At 45.7% G+C, this 19,842-nt stretch overlaps 1 long non-coding RNA gene across 4 annotated transcripts in view; it reads right to left on the bottom strand.

Moving 5' to 3' along the window:
* Nucleotides 1-309: 309 nt before the first annotated feature.
* The window catches only part of LOC102151862, a 46,218-nt gene continuing 26,685 nt past the window's right edge, over nucleotides 310-19,842 (bottom strand). Inside the window, exons 1-7 of one of the 4 annotated variants that reach the window (XR_005359826.1) lie at nucleotides 16,274-16,402; nucleotides 14,235-14,386; nucleotides 13,917-14,077; nucleotides 3,452-3,597; nucleotides 2,623-2,687; nucleotides 1,128-1,230; nucleotides 310-437 (exon numbers count right to left, since the gene is read on the bottom strand). This is a non-coding gene — a long non-coding RNA (uncharacterized LOC102151862). Of the gene's footprint in view, nucleotides 438-1,127; nucleotides 1,231-2,622; nucleotides 2,688-3,451; nucleotides 3,598-10,135; nucleotides 10,195-13,916; nucleotides 14,078-14,234; nucleotides 14,387-16,273; nucleotides 16,403-19,842 lie in introns of those variants that run through there. The other 3 variants (XR_005359825.1, XR_005359828.1, XR_005359827.1) reach the window with 3 other exon arrangements.

The following is a 19,842-nucleotide window of genomic DNA, read 5'->3' as shown; positions in this document are numbered from 1 at the left end:
TGCCGGAACGAAGCACCACAGGCCTGGCGGCTTCACCAACAGAAGGCTGTTGTCTCTTGGTGTCGGAGGCTGGACGTCTGAACTCAAGCCGCTGGCAGATTGGCTCCTATCTCCTGCCTCTCTCCAGTGGTTTGCTGGCATCTTCAATGCCCCTGGGCTTCTAGATTCTTTCCCCTGATCCCTAACTCCGTTTTCACATGCTGTTCTCTTTGTGTGCACATCTATATCCAAATTTCCCCATTACATATATTGTTTTATTAAAGAAAAAATTATTCTGACACTTGTTACATCAATAAGGAAGAATTTATTGAAGACTATTGCAGCAGGGTACTTAACCAAGTACAGCAAAGACAGCTGGGGATCTGTAGCCACGAAGCGGAGTGACGGTGTCAGTGGATGGAAGGCCACCAGGAGGGGTCATGAAGGCATCGGGGATTCTTTTTTCAAAAAACAAGATTTTATTCATTTATTCATGAGAGACAGAGAAAGAGGCAGAGACACAGGCAGAGGGAGAAGTAGGCTCCCTGCAGGAGCCTGATATGGGACTCAATCTTGGACCCCGGAATCACACCCCGAGTCAAAGGCAGAGTTCAATCACTGAGCCACCCAGGTGTCCCAGCACTGGGGATTCTTGAGAAATTGATTTAGCAGGATTCTTGCTGGATTGGGTGGGCCAAGGACAGAATGGGGGCCGAGTCGAGGCCTAGTTCAGGGGGTTCAGAGGGACCTAGCTGAAATGCAGTCGAGGAAAGAATCTCTCCCGGAGGACACTAGGCACACCGGATTAGGGCTCATCTCAGTTAACTCATGTTAAATGGGTGACACCTGCAAAGACTCTAATTCCAAATTAGGTCACATTAACAGGTACCTGGAGATAAGCCCTAGCGTCTTTAGGGGACACACAGTTAACCCATAACAGAAGGCATTCTGCATTCCTTACATTTTTAAGAAAATGTTTTATTTATTTGAGAGAGAGGATAAGAGCATGAGTGGGGGAGAGGGAGAAGCAGGCTCCCTGCTCAGCAGGAGCCTGATGCAGGACTCATCCCAGGGCCCTGAGATCATGACCTGAGCTGAAGGCAGTTGCTCAAGTGATAGAACCACCCAGGTGCCCCCTCACTCCTTACCTTTAAAACAATCCATCTAGGGAGGTTATCAGCAGGTCAGGCTCCCTAGAAACAAAGCCTGAGACAAGCATTGGCCTTGGGCAGGAGTGTGGTCAGGAGAAACCTGAAAGGGAGTGAAGGAGGTGACTCAGGTTGGGTGGATGGGAGCAGGAAGATAGAATGCGGCCCTGGCCTGGTTCAAGGTCCACCTTTGTCCATGCACCCAACAGTGTTGGAGACAGTGTAACCTCTCTGTCATGTGGCTTCCCCTACAGCGGAGGGCAGTTCTCCTGCGGAGGGGGCGGTTGAGAGACCCCCAGAGCCATAATGCAGCCTGGGGGCTAGTCCCTGGCCTGGTAAGGGGGATCCAGCAGGAACTGCAGAGTAGGGGTGCAGCAGGAGAAGTGATGTTCTGGGACTCCTGCCTGCACCAGCTTCGTTACCAGCTGGGAGCTGCAGGAGATCCTTTGCAACCTGCCTGAGAACTAACACTCTCTAATGAAATCAGGCAACGGGGACAAAAACCCTAATTTTATGTCTTGTCTACCCTCCAGCTGCAGCAGCGATGTCCTGAAGAGGTTTCTATGGATCAAGTGCAGTCTCCCTGACAGTGGAAAGAGCAGCAAAAGACAGCCTTGGGTCAGGGCTCTGCTCTCTCAAAATGTTTGCTCGGAATGTCCCCGAGGGACATTGTCACCATCAACTTAAGGTCGGCCACCAGACTTGTTCCAAATTACTTTAAACTGAAAGAAATAAATACTCTTTATTCCCTTGCTGATATTAGATAGAAAGAACTTTGTTTCAAAAGGATTTTTTTCAAACCCTCCGGGAGTTGTATTGGAAATGGCATAAAAAGACCCTCTCTGTTGGATACTTTAAAAAAAAAGTCTGTGGCTTGGGTGCAAGTAGGAGGGTGGGGACGGAGGATCACTAAGAGATGAAAAGATGTTATTAATTTCTTGAAAATCTTTTTTAAAAAGTTTTCCCAGAGCATAAGGCAGAATGACCCCAAATCTTTGGAGGATGAAATTTTTGGCCAACTTAAAAAAATCCTTCACGTATTTGCACGGCTTAGTTTCCATGGGAACCTAAGAAGAACTCTATAATGCCTTGAGAACTTCTATTTTTATATTAACCCTTTATATCACACACAAAGGAAACGTAGATGGGAGGGTGAAGTAGGGAGGGGGCAGTTTAAGGATCCTTGTGTTTCATTTCAAAACCACAGAAGAGCCTGTGTGCTTGGAAAAGAAGCACGCTGACATTTATCTGAAGGCAGAAAGCAAACTGTGTATGTCCGCCCTCTAGAAGCAGAGACTGGGAAAAGGTAATTAATGTGAATATCACTCAATCTGCCTGTTCACATTTGTACTGTGACTGTGGACGCCTGTCGTCGGAGTGGCGTTCCAGGGTGGCACCTGCAAGCCCCCAGCCTGGGGTGTCTGACCCTGGAAGCAGCGTGAGATGTGAGCAAGTGTGCTGTTATTGTGGGTGTGCACTCTGGGGCATCACTGACCTGACGTCCCAGGGCCTGACGTTCAGCATCCTGAGTACACCTGGAGGAGCCTGGAAGCCATCCAACTGTGGACAAAGAATCACCTTTGAGGAAGTGACGTTAGCCTCAGTCTACATGGGGTCCTTGCCTGTTGTACAGATTCCTAGTGTGTTTACATTTGGGCTCCTTTCCTGCGCAAGAAGGAACAGTGGTATGTGATGTCATGTAGCTTCATTTACGTTCCTAAACCGTCCCAATGTTGGGGGAGAAACCACCACCACCACAACAAAAATAGCAACACGGGTGAGTAAATATGAGTGGGTTTTTTCAGGTCACATTTCCCCCCAAAATAAACCTATTTTAAAAATAATATGTGAATCAAACAGCAACAGGAAGCTGATGAAGCTAAATGTGAGCACCTGTTTTTCCTACACAAGAAACTAAAATAAACTCACTGTAATGAAAATCAAGTGCAAAGAAATGATTGCCTAATTAATTGAATGCTTAACTGATTAGCTGTGCTCCGTAAATGTCTCTGATGTCTTTTCCACTGATTGACAGTGTAAAAGAAAGACAGCAGGAGGCATCCCCCTTGACCTGGCCTGCCCAGGAGCCACCTGAAGTGGAATGCCGAGGTTCGTTGGTCGAGTGCTTTGCTCTGAAGGAGCAGCTCCCTAGCTCAGCTGCTCAGCACCTTGTGACATGGTGGCCCACACCCCCGGCTCTGGGCTAGCCTTCCTTTGCTCCTTGGAGGAGGATGCACCTGGGTGGGGGCCACCAGGGCAGTTTCAGGGTGAGTTTCTGACAGATTGCTAGATTGTTGGGACCACAGGAGGCACATAGTACGTACCTGCCATGCTGGGCCCTCGTTGCAGCTGTCATTCCAAACATGCTTCGTTGGCATTCTCTCCCCGACTGACTAAGCTCCATGAAGGCAGGGACCAAGCATGTCTGGCTCTCCCCACCATCATTCTACAGTTGGCACCTATTCAGAGACTGGCACATAATAGGAACAGAATAAATATGTGTTGATTAAGGTTAATGTTTAAGGAGAAGGGAGTAATAATTAATATGCGGTTAGTCTTCTATCACTACTGAGATAGATTGCCACAAAACAGTGGTGCGAAACAACACAGATTTATCCTTGACAGTGCTGGAAGTCAGAAGTCTTGCTGGACTAAAGTCAAGGTGCGGGCAGGGTTGCACTCCTTTCTGGAAGCTCTAGAGGAGAATCCGAGTCCCTGTCTTCTCCACCTTCCACAGGTCGCTCACACTTCCTGGCTCACGCCATCTCCCTCTATCTCCAAGGCCAGCAATAGTGAAGCCAGGCTGTCCCACACTATCCAACATCCTCTGATTCCCTTGTCCACTTCCAGGGACGCTTGTAATGATATCAGGCCCCCTTGGGCCATCCAGGATGACCTCTCAATCTCAAGGCCCGCTCATCTGCAACCTTCACATATTCACAGATACCAAGATTAAAACATAGGCACCTTTGGGAGGGTCCCTATTCACAAATGTGGTAGGTAGACTAAAAAGTCTAGAACTTTTTAGAAGAAAAAAGGAGACCTTATTGAGGTGGTGCTTTGTTCATTTTTCTTGTTGTCCACAGGGTCAAGCAGAGGGGATATATAGTAGGTGTTTGATTAATAAATGTTGTGGGATAGATTCATAACCTACACCCATCTCTTGAGAAATGACCACCTGTTCCACACTGCTATAGCAGAGTCACCAGAATAGAAAGGAAGCATGAACTGGAGCTGCACCTCTATAATTAAATTTTAGACTCCTTGGTGATAGCAACCAAACAGTAATCATATCTAGATAACATGCAGAGAGCACTTTCAAATCTGCAAAGTGGTTTTGTGAAACCTTATCCCACTGGGCCTTCATCCCCACCCTGCTGGTGTTTATTACTGGTTCTATCTTTGACAAAAAGAAATGCAAGCTCAAAGAAATGGATTAACTGAGTCAAGATCTAATGGCCAATAAATACTGGGGCCTTGTCTTCTTGATCCGCATCGCAAGCACATCCTGTTCCACAACACTGTCTCACTCTGAATGAAGAGGGGATAAAATAGCCGATCTTTGGCCATGTGATATAGACTAAAAAGGCTGACGGTGAGACCGGTTGCATACAGGAATCAGAAAAAGGTCCAGGCAGGCCAGCTATAGGAGTGAGCAATACAAGCAAAGGGGTGTCTGTGCTCTAGAACTCAAAGGCACCCTACACTCTGACCCCAACCTGCCATTTCTGGGTGACTTCCCAGCACTCCATTCAGATACTTCCACCCCAAGTGCTGTCCACTCTCCTGTCTATCCTGAATTCCCAACTTCATACGGCAACAGTCATCCTCTCCAAACCCCCAGTCATGCGGTAGAGCCACATCAGTGTTTGTGGAACCAATCTGAACATAATTTCCCTGGTTTACTCTGCTCACCGCTGACTATGTCCAAGAGGAGAAGGAAGGAGGGAAGAAGAGCAGGGAAGAAAAGAAATTGAGGACAGAACAGATTCTTAATGGTCCATGGGCTCGGCTGTTGGCTTTTCCTGACTGATTAGAATGACTAGTCAACTTCTAAAGAAAAGCCTTTGAGAATCTTCACTTCCCTGTTTTCTTTGTGGCCCCAAATCTTCTTTTTTTCAGGTTTTCTGAAAGCATATTCATAAGGAGCAGCAGGGTATAAAACCCAAGAAATGAAATTCAAACTGAGTTGCCCTCGCCTAACCTTAGTAATGTCTGAGATGGGGAATTTCCAATTACGCACGCTTCCCATCCCTTCCAGCGACACAACCATGCTGTCATTAACTTAGGACAGAAGAATACAAATTCTAACACTCTGGCAGGTATGGATCTTGCACAGGACTCAACCCAGACATTAGGCGTTCAGATGCATTGATTGTGAGTAGTAATGAAGAAAGTGAAGACATATCTCTGCCCTTAAGAAATAATTTAGTTGGGGGAAAAGGTTCCTAGCGACCCATGAAATGAGTAGAGACAATTAACGATGTATCCACCAGTGTGTAATTGTAACACACAGTGCACACAGCAGCATGGCGGGAATAAAGAAAAACAAGAGAATTAGCAAAACTCCCAAGTTATCTGAGGCCAGTCAGTAAAGGTTTCCACTGATCGATTGATTGATGATTGATTGATCAAACATGAGCCCAAAGATGACCTAGTAAATAAGATGGAAAAGATTTCTGCATGCATAGAGCACAAGGAATCACAGAAGTGTCACAAGCATCATGAATGAGAAGAAAGTGGGCACCAGGAGGAGACAAAACAACAGGTGACCTGCCCTGGGACCCCACACATAGCCTGTCACCTCATTGCCCTCATGTATTTCTTTCCCAGGGGTTATCTCCATGGTCTCCTTTCTTAAGGTATTTCTCAAATGTCACCACACCCCCACTAGAACACATCTTCACTGAGGCAGGTGCTGCTTTCCCTATGTCCTCTACTGAGACCCTACTTCCAACAAAGTTCCAACACATTGTCCACATTCACAGTTATCCACTGGATAAACAAGTGTGAATTATGAGACGTATCCTAAATGAGAGGTCTTTTCAATCCAGTAGAGACCGTACATAAACAGGAATGAGAAATTTTAAAAGCATTAAGGTATCAATGATCATTGGCTGCTGTGGCTGTTTGGTCCAGCTTTGGCTGATGGCAGCATCCGTGTTTCCTTGTCAATCAGCACTGTCACCTCTGTGTGGTCTCACATCATTCCATTTCTCATGCCATTTTTTATGGGGGCAGGGTTTATGCTACGTTAAAAATGAGATTAACCAACGGAATTTGTAGAAGGAGAAAAGTTTACCACTCACTGCTTCAACACAAATTGTTTTGTATGTTATGGTCCTCGCAATCCCCCTTAGCGCACAGAATAGATGTTCCGTTGTGGCTGAGCAGCTTCTGAGGATGCATGATGGTGGGGCTGCTGTACACTTCTCCCATTTCCTTTTTAAATCATGGGAAGAGTGCACTGAAACAAAACATCCTTTATTGCCTTGTGCCAAGAGCACTGCAGGGAGTATTTACCAAGGGGCTTTAACACAAATATTTTCAGAGATTTCCATGTGGTTGAGATCCCAGACTATTTGCACTTGAGTAGATGGGGCAATTGATCTATAAACTACTGGATTTAATAATTACTTGCAATATCCTGGGTTTTTGAGATTTCATCTCTCTTTCCCTGCAAGATATGGTACCTTCAACAATCAAATCCCTTCTTGGCAACATGTTGGCTGTTAGTTGTGAAAAGTCGGTACGATTCCAAATGCACGGTCACTGACCTTACGAGCTCCAGGACCTCATGAAGGAGATGCACACAGACTCAGCAGAGTCAGAGCCAGAAATACCAAATAGGATGCATTCTGTTGTGGGTCAGCCTAGGAAATGCATACGCTCACTCCTCTCTATTGCCTTGTCATGCACATGCACACATGTCTGTATGTGAACACACATGGACATGTGCCCAAAGAGATGAACTTGGACAAATCCAGGTCTTGATAAGACTACCACCACTAACATAAGCTCCAAATTTTTCAATTGTTTGTCATGTCAGGCAGCAGCTACTAAGTGGAACTGGAGATGAGAATACGTTAATTGTCTTTTCCCAAATAAGTAAGCCTATGTCTGACATAACTTCATTTAACATCCCATTAGGAAAGATGGCACCACCAGCCCATCCAGGGACAGCCTCATTATCTCCCTCTACAGCATGTGCCACACACACTGGCTGTGCTAAGGACCCAGTTTGCATTAGGCTGCTCTGCTGGCTCCGTGCCCTCCTTCTCCTGCAGCATCCTCTCCAAACCCCCCAGATTTGGAGACTGTGCCCCTGGAGGCTTTTGGTGAAGAAATGGACTGCACCCTGGTTCCTTCCAGAACTAGAAGGCTCCCTTTCTGTATCCTCAAAGGAGGAGACTCATAGCCTCTAAAACACCTGAAATTAGAGAAACAGACTGCATCATTCATTCACTGGATGAGCTCCTCCACTGAACCAGGTCTGTGGGGGATGTAGGGCTGGACTTCCAAGCAATTTTGCATCTCAGTTCAAACTTCAATGGTCTCCTTGCTCCAGCACAGCAAAGGCTAATTAAGTATATGTTTTAAGTATTTATCAATGCTCAAATAGAAAATAAAGCTCTCTGTGGACCTGAAACAGAAATGTTGGATGGAAGGAACCAAAGCCGGGGGCATGCCTGGCTCTGGAACCAAGAGTCCATCAGAAGTGGGAGAGTTTGATTCCTGAGGCCCCACATGGTGGGTTTACAAATGAAAAGCCAGGTTTACAAATGAAACCAAGAGCAAATTCATGGAGGCTAGAGAGAGTGGGGGAGCAGAGCAGCCACTTGGCTGATGTTTCATTGACCTATGACCTTCTCTGTGCCCCCAGCATTACCACAGGCTGGGACCTGGGAGCCTCCAATGCAGCTGGTCCAGACAAGGACTCTCAGGAGTAGAGGAAAAACAACTGCAAAACCACTACACAGTATCAGGCGGAAGGTGGAAGTGAGACCCCCATCCTCTCAGTACAAGGTTCTGGAGAGCATTTGATGTCACACTAACTGTGACAGCCAAAATACTACAGAGTCAGTGAAGACATTCACCACTGATGGAAGGCAAACATTAGAAAAACCTCAAAACACGACCCTAGAATACCTTTAAGAGCCCCAAAGAGAGAAAGAAAGCAACAATATACAAAAGGGCTACAAGATATTTGGAATCAGATAAATAGGAATTAATAACAGACCTTTTTTTAAAAAAACTCTAATCAAAGGTGCTAGAAGTGAAAAATATAGTCATTGGTATTCTTTAAATCACATTTGGTTACAAACCTGGCAGAGAAAGAGTATGCATGGTGAAGCTCATTCTGAATGAGGTGAAGCTCATTCTGAAAGGGAGATTAAGGCAGGTGGAAGACATGCTAAGGATTATAGAAGAGACACTGAGATTGCAACATGCATGAAGGAGAGAACATGGTGGCAAAGAAACAATATTTGAAGAACGCATAGCTAGAAATGTTCACTATGTGGTGAAAAGGTATGAGCTTTCAGTGAATGAGCCACACTGAGAGCTAAGCAGAGTAAATATAAGTAACTCATAATGACACTGTCATGGAACATAAAGGGGAAGGAAAGTATTGAAAGCTACCAAAAAAACACACGTGATCACAAAAGAATGGTAACTAGACAGACAGCAAATGTCTCCTCAACAACAACAGATACCAGAAGATACTGAATAAACAGCCTCCAACGGCTAAGGGTACATCTTATTCTGTGTGCTCTCCGAGGCCGCTGTTCCAGAGTAAGGGCAAAGCCAAGATACTATCAAAATGTGAAGTGAGAAGCAAGCTTTACCACCAGATCATCCAGAGAAAACCACTAAGGAGATACTTCAGCAAGAAGAAAAGTGGAACAAAGGAGGATGGCCTGCTGAAGAAAGCGCTGAACAAAGAAACTGATTAAAAAAAAATATATATATATATATATATTTCAGTGAGGGGTGCCTGGGTGGCTCAGTGGTTGAGCATCTGCCTTCAGCTCAGGGTGTGATCTTGAGGTCCTGGGATTGAGTCTTGCATCGGGCTCCCCTCAGGGAACCTACTTCTCCCTCTGTCTATGTCTCTGCCTCTCTCTGTGTGTCTCTCATGAGTAAATAAAATCTTTAAAAAACTTTTAGGTGACTCTATTTAACCTCTAATGAGAGTTTTTAAATTTGAGAATATTGCATTAAGCTTCCAGACAATAATGTATGGTGGGGGCCACCAGAGAAAGAGAAAAACACAAAAAAATTGGCTTTGTTGGAAGATAAGCAGTTATCAACCTAAAGGTATTAGCTAAGATATATGTAAAAAGAGATAATACCTTCCAAACTAGAGGAGGGGAAGAATATAAGAAAAGCCTCATTGACACAACAAAACTTGGGTAAAGAGAGAAAATAGAAAGCAATTGATCAATACTCACAATAAATGTGACAATCAAAACTACCCACAAAAATGTCAAAGACATCTCACTGGATAATAAAAAAACCCCAGTTACATGGTATTTAAAAGAAGCAGACCAAAAGCTAAATAACAGAGGAATGGTTAAAATGAACAAATGGAAAAATACGTACTAAGATATACAAAAAACATTACCCATAGTTTAAAGAACAAATCACAGTAGAAATAACAAAATATTTAGATCTCATCGACAGAAATGCCACTTGATATCAGAACACATGAGACAGAGCAGTACTTAAAAGTAAATATATAGTTTTTACTAATATTAAAAAATTTATAAAATAAATGAGCTGATCATTCAAGAACCCAATAAAATAAAAGGAGTGTCAACAAAGGAGAAGAAAGATGTAACAGAGAGCATTGAATAGACAGGAAATGACAAAACGCAGAAGACAGACAAAATATAGATGATCTATAAAGCCAAAATCAGGTCTTTGAAAGAAACTATTTAATAGTCAGCCAAGCAGAAGGTCAAAGTGAAAACAGGAGGCACAAATAAATAGAACTTAAAACTTACAGTTTGGGGTGCCTGGGGGCCTCCATCAGTTGAGCATCAACTCTTGGTTTCCACTCAGGTCATGATCTCAGGGTCACGAGATCGAGCCCTATGTCGGGGTCCACACTCAGCAAGGAGTCTGCTAGAGATTCTCTCCTTCTGCCCTTCCCCCTGTTCGCCTCTCTCTCAAATAAATAAATTGATTAATTGAAAAAAAGAGTTTAAAAACAATTAGTAACTATGGATAAACAGCATTAAAATCATAATACTACTGTGAGCGACCTTTTGCCAATATACCTGAACATTTAGGAGAGGTGGGTGGTTCACTATATAAAAATTGAAAAAAAATTACTCATGCGTAGGATCTGGTAGCTTTTATTTTATTTATTTTATTTATTTATTCATGAGAGACACACACAGAGAGAGAGGGGCAGAGACACAGGCAGAGGGAGAAGCAGGCTCCATTCAGGGAGCGCGATGTGGGACTCGATCCTGGGTCTCCAGGATCATGCCCTGGGCTGAAAGCAGACACATAACCGCTGAGCCACCCAGGCTGCCCTGATCTGGTAGCTTTTAAAGGAGAGTTTTACAAAAACTTCCAGGGCGAGCAAATGTGTTTATTACACAAATTGTTCCAGCAAATACATGAAGCAAATAAAATACAAGACTCAATTTTGGACATGAATGTAAGTCTATGGAAATGCTGGGCAAGGGCATTATGATAGAAGAGAATTACAGGCCAGCCTCACAGAGAACATAGCTGCGAAAGTCTTACATAAAATATTTCAAAATTAAATCTCACAAGGTAGTAACAAATGGTACCTTGCAGTCAAGTGGGCTGATTACTCAGGGAAATAAGAGGCAGCTCAGGTAAGAGCCCAGGGCTGTTACTGGGGGATGAGGGGGAAGGGGAGGGTCTGACTCAGCAGGGAAACAGGTGGCCTGGGTCAGGTGGTGCCTCTCACCTCCACCCCACCCTGCAGAATTCAGCATCCAGGGCAAGTATAAAAACAAGGCAAAAGAAAACAACAACAAACTAGAAACCTCCTAGCAAATCCAGAATAGAAGAAACATTCTCTACTTGATTTAAAAAATAAATAAATAATAAATAAATAAATAAATAAATAAATAAATAAATAAATAAATATAAATAAAAATAAAAAAGGAGAAAGAGGGAGGATGGGGAAGAGGAGGAGAAGGAAGAGGAGAGGGAGGAGAGAGTGAGAGGGAGGAAAAGAGAAGAAGGAGAGAAAGGGGAAGAGGGGGAGGAGGAGGAGGAGGAGGGAAGAGGGAAAGAAAATTCTAACCTTGAGTTTCCTGGTGGAACCTCTGTACACCCTAATGCTATCTCCCCCCTAGCTGTTCCTGGTGCCTTCCTGGGGCTGCTGGCCAATGCAATGTATTTGAAAAACAGAACAGAGGTAGGATCAGAAAGGAAGTGGCAAAACTGCCATTGTTTGCAGATGAATAGACTGTCTATGGAGAAATTCCAAGAGATCTCCTGCCAACCTATTAGGTAGAACTAATAAAGGGATTTAGGATGTTTTCTGGATTCAACATCAATATGCAAAAACCCAAAGTAGTTCTGTGTTAGAAAAAGCCCATCAAAAAATGTAGTAGAAAAAAAAATGACCAAAACCACAGATACTTCAAGTTACCTAGGAATGCATAAAATATAAGAAAAGATGAACTGGGAAAGATGTTGATGGGATGTTCCTGAAGGGTCTGAGAGAAGACCTGAGTAGATGAAGCAGGTCACTATGGCCATAGGTAGAAAGAGCAGATCATAAAGAAGTCAGCACTTCCTCCAATTTATAATTTTAATGAATCCCAGTAAAATTCACAAGCCAAAGTTTTGTCATGTGTGATACATAGATTCTTACTAACATTTGTGTGGAAGAACAAAACTCAAAGAATAACCATGACAATCTTGCAGGAAAATAAATGAAACAGTGCCTGCCTGGCCCTACCAGGTATCAAGACTTACCCATGGTAATTGAGAGGCTCTCATGTTTGGACAAACAATAAGATCTAGAGAATAGAATAAAAAGCCCAGGGGCACCTGGGTGGCTCAGTGGTTGAGCGTCTACCTTCTGCTCAGGTTGTGATCCCAGGGTCCTGGGATTGAGTCCCACATTGGGCTCCCCTCTGAGAGCCTGCCTTTCCCTCTGCCTATGTCTCTGCCTCTTTCTGTGTCTCTCATGAATAAATAAATAAAATCTCTTAAAAAAAAAGGAATAAAAAGCTCAGCAGTATGTATATGCATATGCAATTCTGGCATAAGTTACAAAAGGTGGCTGCTCTACCATCCGTTACTCCATCTCAGAAGACCCAGGTTTTGTCTGGGAACATGACTACTTGGAATTTCCAACTCCTGAAGTCTGGCCGATGGATGAAACCAAAACTCCAGATAGTGGCTTAGAGTACAGGACTCATGCCCTCTACCCTCTTTCCCCACTTTTCTTCCATCATGCTGCTTGGAACCTAAAGGGATGGTGGAGGTTTCATCTAAGACCATGAGGGCAAGGATCATGCCTAGAGATGGAGGAGCTGGGTTCTTGGAATCAGACCTCTAGACCAGCCTGGGAAAGGCTGGCTCAGAACTTATACACCTCCATTTGTTTCAGTCACTTTACTTGGGGTGTTGCATTTCTTACAGAAGATCTTCACCTTAGCTGAGAGAGGAGGCATTAAAACCCAGTGGGGACACTCAATCAATTGTGCAGGGACAACTGTCTACCCGTAAGAAAGGAAAACACAATTAGGTGCTCCCATCATGGACAGAAATGAACTCCAAATGGAACTGAAAACTAATATGGAAAATAAAATTTGAAGGCAAGTTGAAGAAATTAGACTCCCTTTAGCACAGCAGTGCAGGAGAGTGTGCCTTAAACAGCACCGGAGCAGAAGTCACTCAAGGAAAAGTTAATACATGGAATCTATCAAATTATAACTTCTGTGCAACAGGTGACCACAGACAAAAGACATCAGAATAAAGGAATGCCTTTTAGGAGGCGACACTAGTGATTGTAAGTCGAACTGGTGGTTTTCATCATACGTGAGAAGCTCCTGCAAATCATGAGAAAGTCACCAAGTAGCAAATGATCCAAGGCCTTCCACAGACAAGCCCCACTGGGGGTGCCCAGGGAGCTGATGAACATGTGCCCAAAATCTCAGCTTCACTAGGTATCAGGAGACAGGAGTTAAAACAGTAACGAGGTACCCACCAGATCCCACCCAGGTAAAGCAGAAAGCCTGCTGTGCTGGAGAACAGGAAGGCCGGACCTTAGGTCAGGGTGGGCAGGGAAGTCCTTGGTTGGGACCTGAGAGGTGGAGAGAGCTGGCCGTGTAAGAGTCAGGGATGATCATCAGGCAGGGGGACAGCTGGTGCACAGCCCTCGGTCAGGAGACTCTGGGGTCTCGGAAAGCTCTGTGCGTGAGCCTCCTTGTGAGCAGAGGGTAGAGCAGCGGGAACTGGGACCCCAGGCCTCTGCCCCGTGCAGGAGCTCCAGCGTGGCCTCTCTGACTCTGCAGCCCCGAGACACACCTGGATCCTGTAGACATTCATAGCACGGATGCAAGGGTGCAGTGTGCTGAGCCACTGCCAGCTCCCCAGAGGGCATCTGAACCCCTGCTGGCCCTTCCCACTATTCTCTGTCCTTCCCTCACATGGGGGTGGGCTCCAGGCCTCTTGCTATTCCAGGACGATGGCCAACGCTTCCCCCACCCCTGCTGTTCGGTTCATGCCATCTATCCACCAGCAATTCCCTTCCCACTTGACCTCCTCCTGTTGAAATCCTACCCATTCTCTCAGCTCCTGCTTGGACCCTGTGTGAGTCAGGAAGGCTCCACGAAGCTTATTTCCAGCTCCAGGTGATCTCTTTAGGCCCTGCCCACATGCTGGAGCACAGCTTGCTTCATGTCGTATGTGCAGCACAGAGGCAGCCTCTTGGTAATGGGAGCCTGAGGACCAAAGTCAGACAGTCCAGGGTTCAAGTCCTGACAGTGGGCCTGGCATTCAGCTTCTCCCATCTTCCCGTCCCTCACCTGTCAACGGGAGGAAGTAACACCACCCCCCTCACAGAGTGGAGGCTAACACCCCAAACCAAATGCCATATACCTGTGAGGGGGCAGGGCACTCAGTAATCCCTCAAAAAATGGTTGACTTCTGCCCCTTTGTGGACCGGCAGCGTCCTTTCATTCTGCCTGCTGCTATAAACGGACACAGCCTGTTTTCATCTCCTCGCACACCCACCAGTGATACAATAGTACCTGGTAATTTAAATCAAATACGAAACATTACCAAGATATGCACACATTTGTTGAATGAATGAATGAATGAATGAATGAATGAATGAATGAATAGAAAAGAATGAATGAAGAAAGGGAAAGTAGCAGAGCCTGTATCACAAACTAGCAGTCTGAGAGAACCAGCTGGTCTGACATCCCGCCAGCACCGGGACCCGCACTCCCACCTCCAGCTGCGCCCCTGCTCCCGGTGGGCCCACCCCACGCACCCTGGAGCCCCACGCCCCACAGCCACGCCGGTAAGTGACGATAGCACTTGCCCCTGTCAGCTGTTGTCACGTTCAACCCCTTTCTGTGCTCATGCTCCTCACATTTGCCTTGACATTCCGGGCTGGAATCCTCTAGGTGGCCTGACACATGTCTAAAATTCCAGCTTTTGCAGCTAAGGCAGAAATATTGGAGATCACCACATTTCTAACACACCAGTAACATCTTGCTCAGTTATTCCTGGCTCCTCTCTAGGCATTTCAACAAGAGTGCCCGGGTATGGGGGGCCCTGGCAAAGTGGGTGTCTAGTGGTGGAAATGCCAGAATGTCTTTTTGTTTCAGCCCTGGTTGGAATTTTATGTTATTTTTTTTAAGACTTTATTTATTCATGAGAGACACAGAGAGAGGCAGAGCCATAGGCAGAGGGAGAGGCAGGCTCATCCCAGAACCCCTGGATCACGACCTGAGCCGAAGGCAGATGCTCAACTGCTGAGCCACCCAGGCGCCCCTGGTTGGAATTTTAAAATGGCCCAGGTCCCCTTCTTGACCTAAGAGGTTATATGAATGTGCCTGGATGGAAAGATCATCTGGATGTGAGGCTCGCTCCACAGTTGACCACATACCTACACGGGCAGGGAGGCAGAGGTGCAGGTATTACAGAACCATAGCCCTGATTCCCTTATGAGTAGCCTCTGGTGTTTCTCTTTGGGGCTTGGTTTAGGATCTGCGTTTCCTCCCAACGATGCCCAGTGGGTTCCCTCCTGCGGCCCTGCTCCTTGTGTGCCCTGCTGGGCAGAAGTAAGAGCTCATTCGGCAGCTCCTTGGGAAGTTGAACTTGTCAGCCCAGACCACAGCCCTGATGAATGAGACACAGCCAGCCGTAAATGCCAGTGCGGGCATGAGTGATGGGCTTGGGACAAGGTCACCTCGATGGCACAAATGTGATGGTCACCACTCTCAGGGATGATGGACGCTGCTTGCAGCACATGGGAAATGAGATCTGGGGAGGGGACTGTGCACCAGAGGCAGCAACAGCATCTGTGCTTTGGGGGATCATTTGGGGCTGACATTGTGTCACAGCTGCTGCTGCCTGCTTTCCCACCAAGAGATTGAAGGTGACTCCTGCAGTATCAACACACAAAATCATTCTAGAAAAGCATTTTGGGAAGTCAGATGCAAAATATTGCTCACATTCCAAATGAACTTTGGTGACCTCACTCAGTATGTCCCAATCCCTATACACCCCCTGTTCTCTGGAGGACCACACTACCCTGCTGCTCCACCGCCCAGCCCTTCTCTGGATGCACAGACAGCCTTCAGACCCTCCAAACCAGCCTCTCATCTGAAGCCTCCTCCGTGGCTCACCCTGTGAATACCCAGCTCCACAGACATTTCTTGCCTCTCCCTCTGGGACCCACCCATGCCTGCTTTGTGGATCCCAGGTGCAAACCGGTTATGGTCTGCGAGGTGTGGGAGAGACCTGGGCTCACGCTGCCACTTGATTCCCCTCTATGCCCAGGGGATAAGAATAATAGCACACAGGGCAGGTGCAGGGGGGCGTTGAGAAGGTGCTGGATATCCTGGCAAGTAGAAAGGAATTAAATTGATAGAGGTAAAAAAAAAATTGATATAGGTAGTTCTCACTGGGCAGAATTTGCTGCTTTCTCCTATTGCTCGCCTCCCCTCTGGTGAAGGAGAAAAGACCATGCGCTTCTGTGCTGGAGGACAATGACGAGCAGAGACAGCAGGCCAGCATCTTACAGAACAGAGAATTTCGCACATTACAAAGTTCTACTTCTGTGTGAGGTGCAGGCTTTGGAATTCCTGAGGTTTACATCTCTGGCTGTACATTGGAGGCACCTGCTTTCAAAGCACAGATGCTGGGATTCCCTCCCCACACCAATGGAATCAGAATCTCTGGGCCTGGGGTCTAGATATTGGATCTTATTAACATTCCGTGATTGATTCTGAGGGTGGCCACTCCCTACAATCATGGGATTCACAAAGCAGGGGTGAGTGATTCTCTAGGCTTCCGAAAGCTGCAGAAACATCATCCCAACTAAACTGACATCCAGACCAGTGACATTGCCACTTGCTACAGCACAAAACAGTCACTGATCCACATCCCATCATGCTAAAGGAAGCCTTCTGGCTCACTCTAAAAGCATTCAGAGACGCCAGTGTCTGGGGTGAGCCCGAACCAGCCCACCCTCTCCACATTTCCAAAAGACCCCACCCCTTCTTCATTTGAATTGTCTTTGTTAACGAGGGTTATTTGTTTAAAGGCAAAGAATCTCATCTGATCATCACATGTGGCAATATCTTAGACCTTTATGGCTCTTTGGGGATATAATTTGTGTGTCATTTCGCTTTTTATTGCTTTTTATTGGCTGTGGGACTCTTGAAAAGAAAATAAGGACTATTTATCATGCATAGGGGAAATCTGCCACAGAACATAGTGGATAGCTGTCACCCAAGGGAAAGGCAGCAGGGGGGACACTGCTGGAAATTCGGGGGACATGGTGGAAATAAGTCACTGGGAGAAAATAGGGAAGGGCAAGCATATGAGGATATCTGGGCATTGCCCAATCCAGGGTGGCAGAGCCCAGCACACATCAACCTAACATGTCTCTCCAGTTAGCAAACACCCATGGAGGACTCTTAGATATTCACAAAGGCCTCCCTGATCAGTCCTCCCCGACTGTGTTCAAAGGAGAGCTCCAGACCAACTGAAGACTCCCATTCTCTACCCACTGGATGCACTCAGGAAACTGGGGGTCTTTGAAACTGACCAGACAGCAGCTCTGCTCATGAGGGTGGTGAGGACACAGATAGGCTAGAGCAGAGACGTCTGGTTGACCCAGGCTTTTGTCGTATGAGGCGGTGTGTGTAGTCTTGTTCTCTAAGTTAGACCACCCACAAGGAGCCCAGAGTCTGGAGGGCAGGTATAAGCAGGTTTCCAGGCCATACCACAATACACACTGTGGAAAGATTATGAAGAAGGGAATTTAACTTTTTTTTCTAATTGTAGTAAAATGCATGTAACCTATAATATGTCATCTTAATCATTTTTAAGTAAATGGTTCATGTAAATCCATTCACACTGTTGTGCACCCACCCATCAACACCATCCATCTCCAGAACTTTTCCATCCTCCCAAATTGAACTTCTGTCCCTATTAAACTCCAATCCCCACCTGTATTGGCCCTCCATGCCCACCATCTACTTTCATCTCTATGATTTTGACTACTCTAGATAGAAGAACGGAAATGTTTTTAATAAACATGTTATTTTAGAACAGCTTTAGATTTACAGAAAAAATGTAAAAATGATTCAGAGAGTTCCCATATACCCCACAGCTGGTTTCTCCAGTTATTGTTAGTATCGTACTTTAGTGTGCAAGTAATGAACCCACATTGATACATTTTTGTCAACTAAAGTATATACTTTATTTGAATTTCCTTGCCAAACATCCATTCTCTGTCTCAGGATCCCATCCAGGACCCCACATGACTTTTAGGCATCACATCTCCTTAGGCTTCTCTTGGCTGTGACGGTTGCTCAGACTTCACTTGTTTTTGACGATCTTGACAGTTTTTAGGAGTCCTGCATGGTATTTTGTGGAGCATTCCTCTACCGGGATTTGTCTGATGTTTTTCTCATGATTAGTTTGGGGTTATGGTTTTGGAAGGAAGACCCCAGAGGCAAAGTGCCTTTCTCATCACATCAACCTACAAGCAACATGATTTATACCTGATGATGTCAACCTCAAAACCTGGCTTAGGCATGTTCATCAGCCTTCTCTACTGTAAAGTTCCTCTTTTGTCCCTGTCTCCACACTGTCTTCTTTGGAAGAAAGTCACTATGTGCAGTCACACTTCAAGAGTGGGAAGTTGGGATCCCTGGGTGGCGCAGCGGTTTGGCGCCTGCCTTTGGCCCAGGGCGCGATCCTGGAGATCCGGGATCAAATCCCACATCAGGCTCCCGGTGCATGGAGCCTGCTTCTCTCTCTGCCTCTCTCTCTCTCTCTCTCTCTGTGACTATCATAAATGAATAAAAAATTAAAAAAAAAAGAGTGGGAAGTTATGCTCCCCCTTTTTGAGGAGGGATTTTTAATTCTCCTTTTTCTCATTATTAGAGTCTTGCATTGCAGGAGATTTTCATTTCCCATTAACACTATGCAAACACTAAACTCTGGACAAAATTTCAAAGTGAAAGAAAGGTCAATCTAAGACCCAGAATCTTAGACAGTATACAACACCCCCAAGAACCAGAACCATCGGATGGGTCCCTGGTGCTGGGACCAGAGCTGATCTCCATCACTGGGTACAATGTCCCTGTAAGGTGGTCATTCCTGATGCCATGCTCCAGCCATGCATGGATGCTTCAAGGACAGGATGCCCACCATGGGGTGGGAAAGAAGATTCCACCCTACCACACTGTTGGCATCCTACTTTATATTTACCTCTTGCACTAAAATCTTGGCTCCCTAGCCAAGCTATATAATCCTCAACAGAAAGGAAAGGAAGAGAGAGCTTATCCTGCCACTGCCAACTGTACCGTTTGCAACCTTACATCTCTGAGATGCCCCAATAGAGTATCAGCAATAGGTGACAAAGTCCATACACGCTTGGCCAATGGTCAGTCACTTGAACTATGGAAGATCTAGCTTATTATACCAGAAAATTCAGTGATTACATTTTGATTTTAGGTCACACCAACTTCTACCATCTTCTAGTCCACCTTCTCCTCAAGCAGGGCTCCCTTCTCCCAAAGAGGAGCCCAATGGGCTCCTACAGCAAGAAGCAAGAGGACCTAAGGATCCTTGCCAGGATGAGGCGACAAATAAGCACAAGAGAAAAAAGCTCACTACCAGTGTTGGGCAGGAGTCTGTTGTGAAGAGTCTATAAGGGATTGAGCTTCAATGAAGATTCAGAGGGTAAGGGGAATGAAGAAGAAAGAAGGGATAAACATGGTGACCTGTGTCCGATGAGTATCTTATCCAGGCCCAGCTGGGCTGAACATTTTCATAAGTCAGTTGCTCAACCCTTCCCACAACTGTGAAGGGGCTACCAGACGCAGGTTCTTCCAAGGCCCTCCGGCTAATGTTTTTCAAACCTCTTCTCCTATGTAAGGCCCATCTCACCATATCCACCAGGATCCCACTCTTCTTCATATAGAGAAGACAGAACAAGTTGTCACTTGTACAGAGG

This window comes from Canis lupus, chromosome 5 (assembly GCF_011100685.1).
Source record: "Canis lupus familiaris isolate Mischka breed German Shepherd chromosome 5, alternate assembly UU_Cfam_GSD_1.0, whole genome shotgun sequence".
Taxonomy (NCBI): Eukaryota; Metazoa; Chordata; class Mammalia; order Carnivora; family Canidae; genus Canis; species Canis lupus.
Note: the sequence above shows the minus strand (reverse complement) of the source record. Positions and strands in the feature narration are given on the sequence as shown.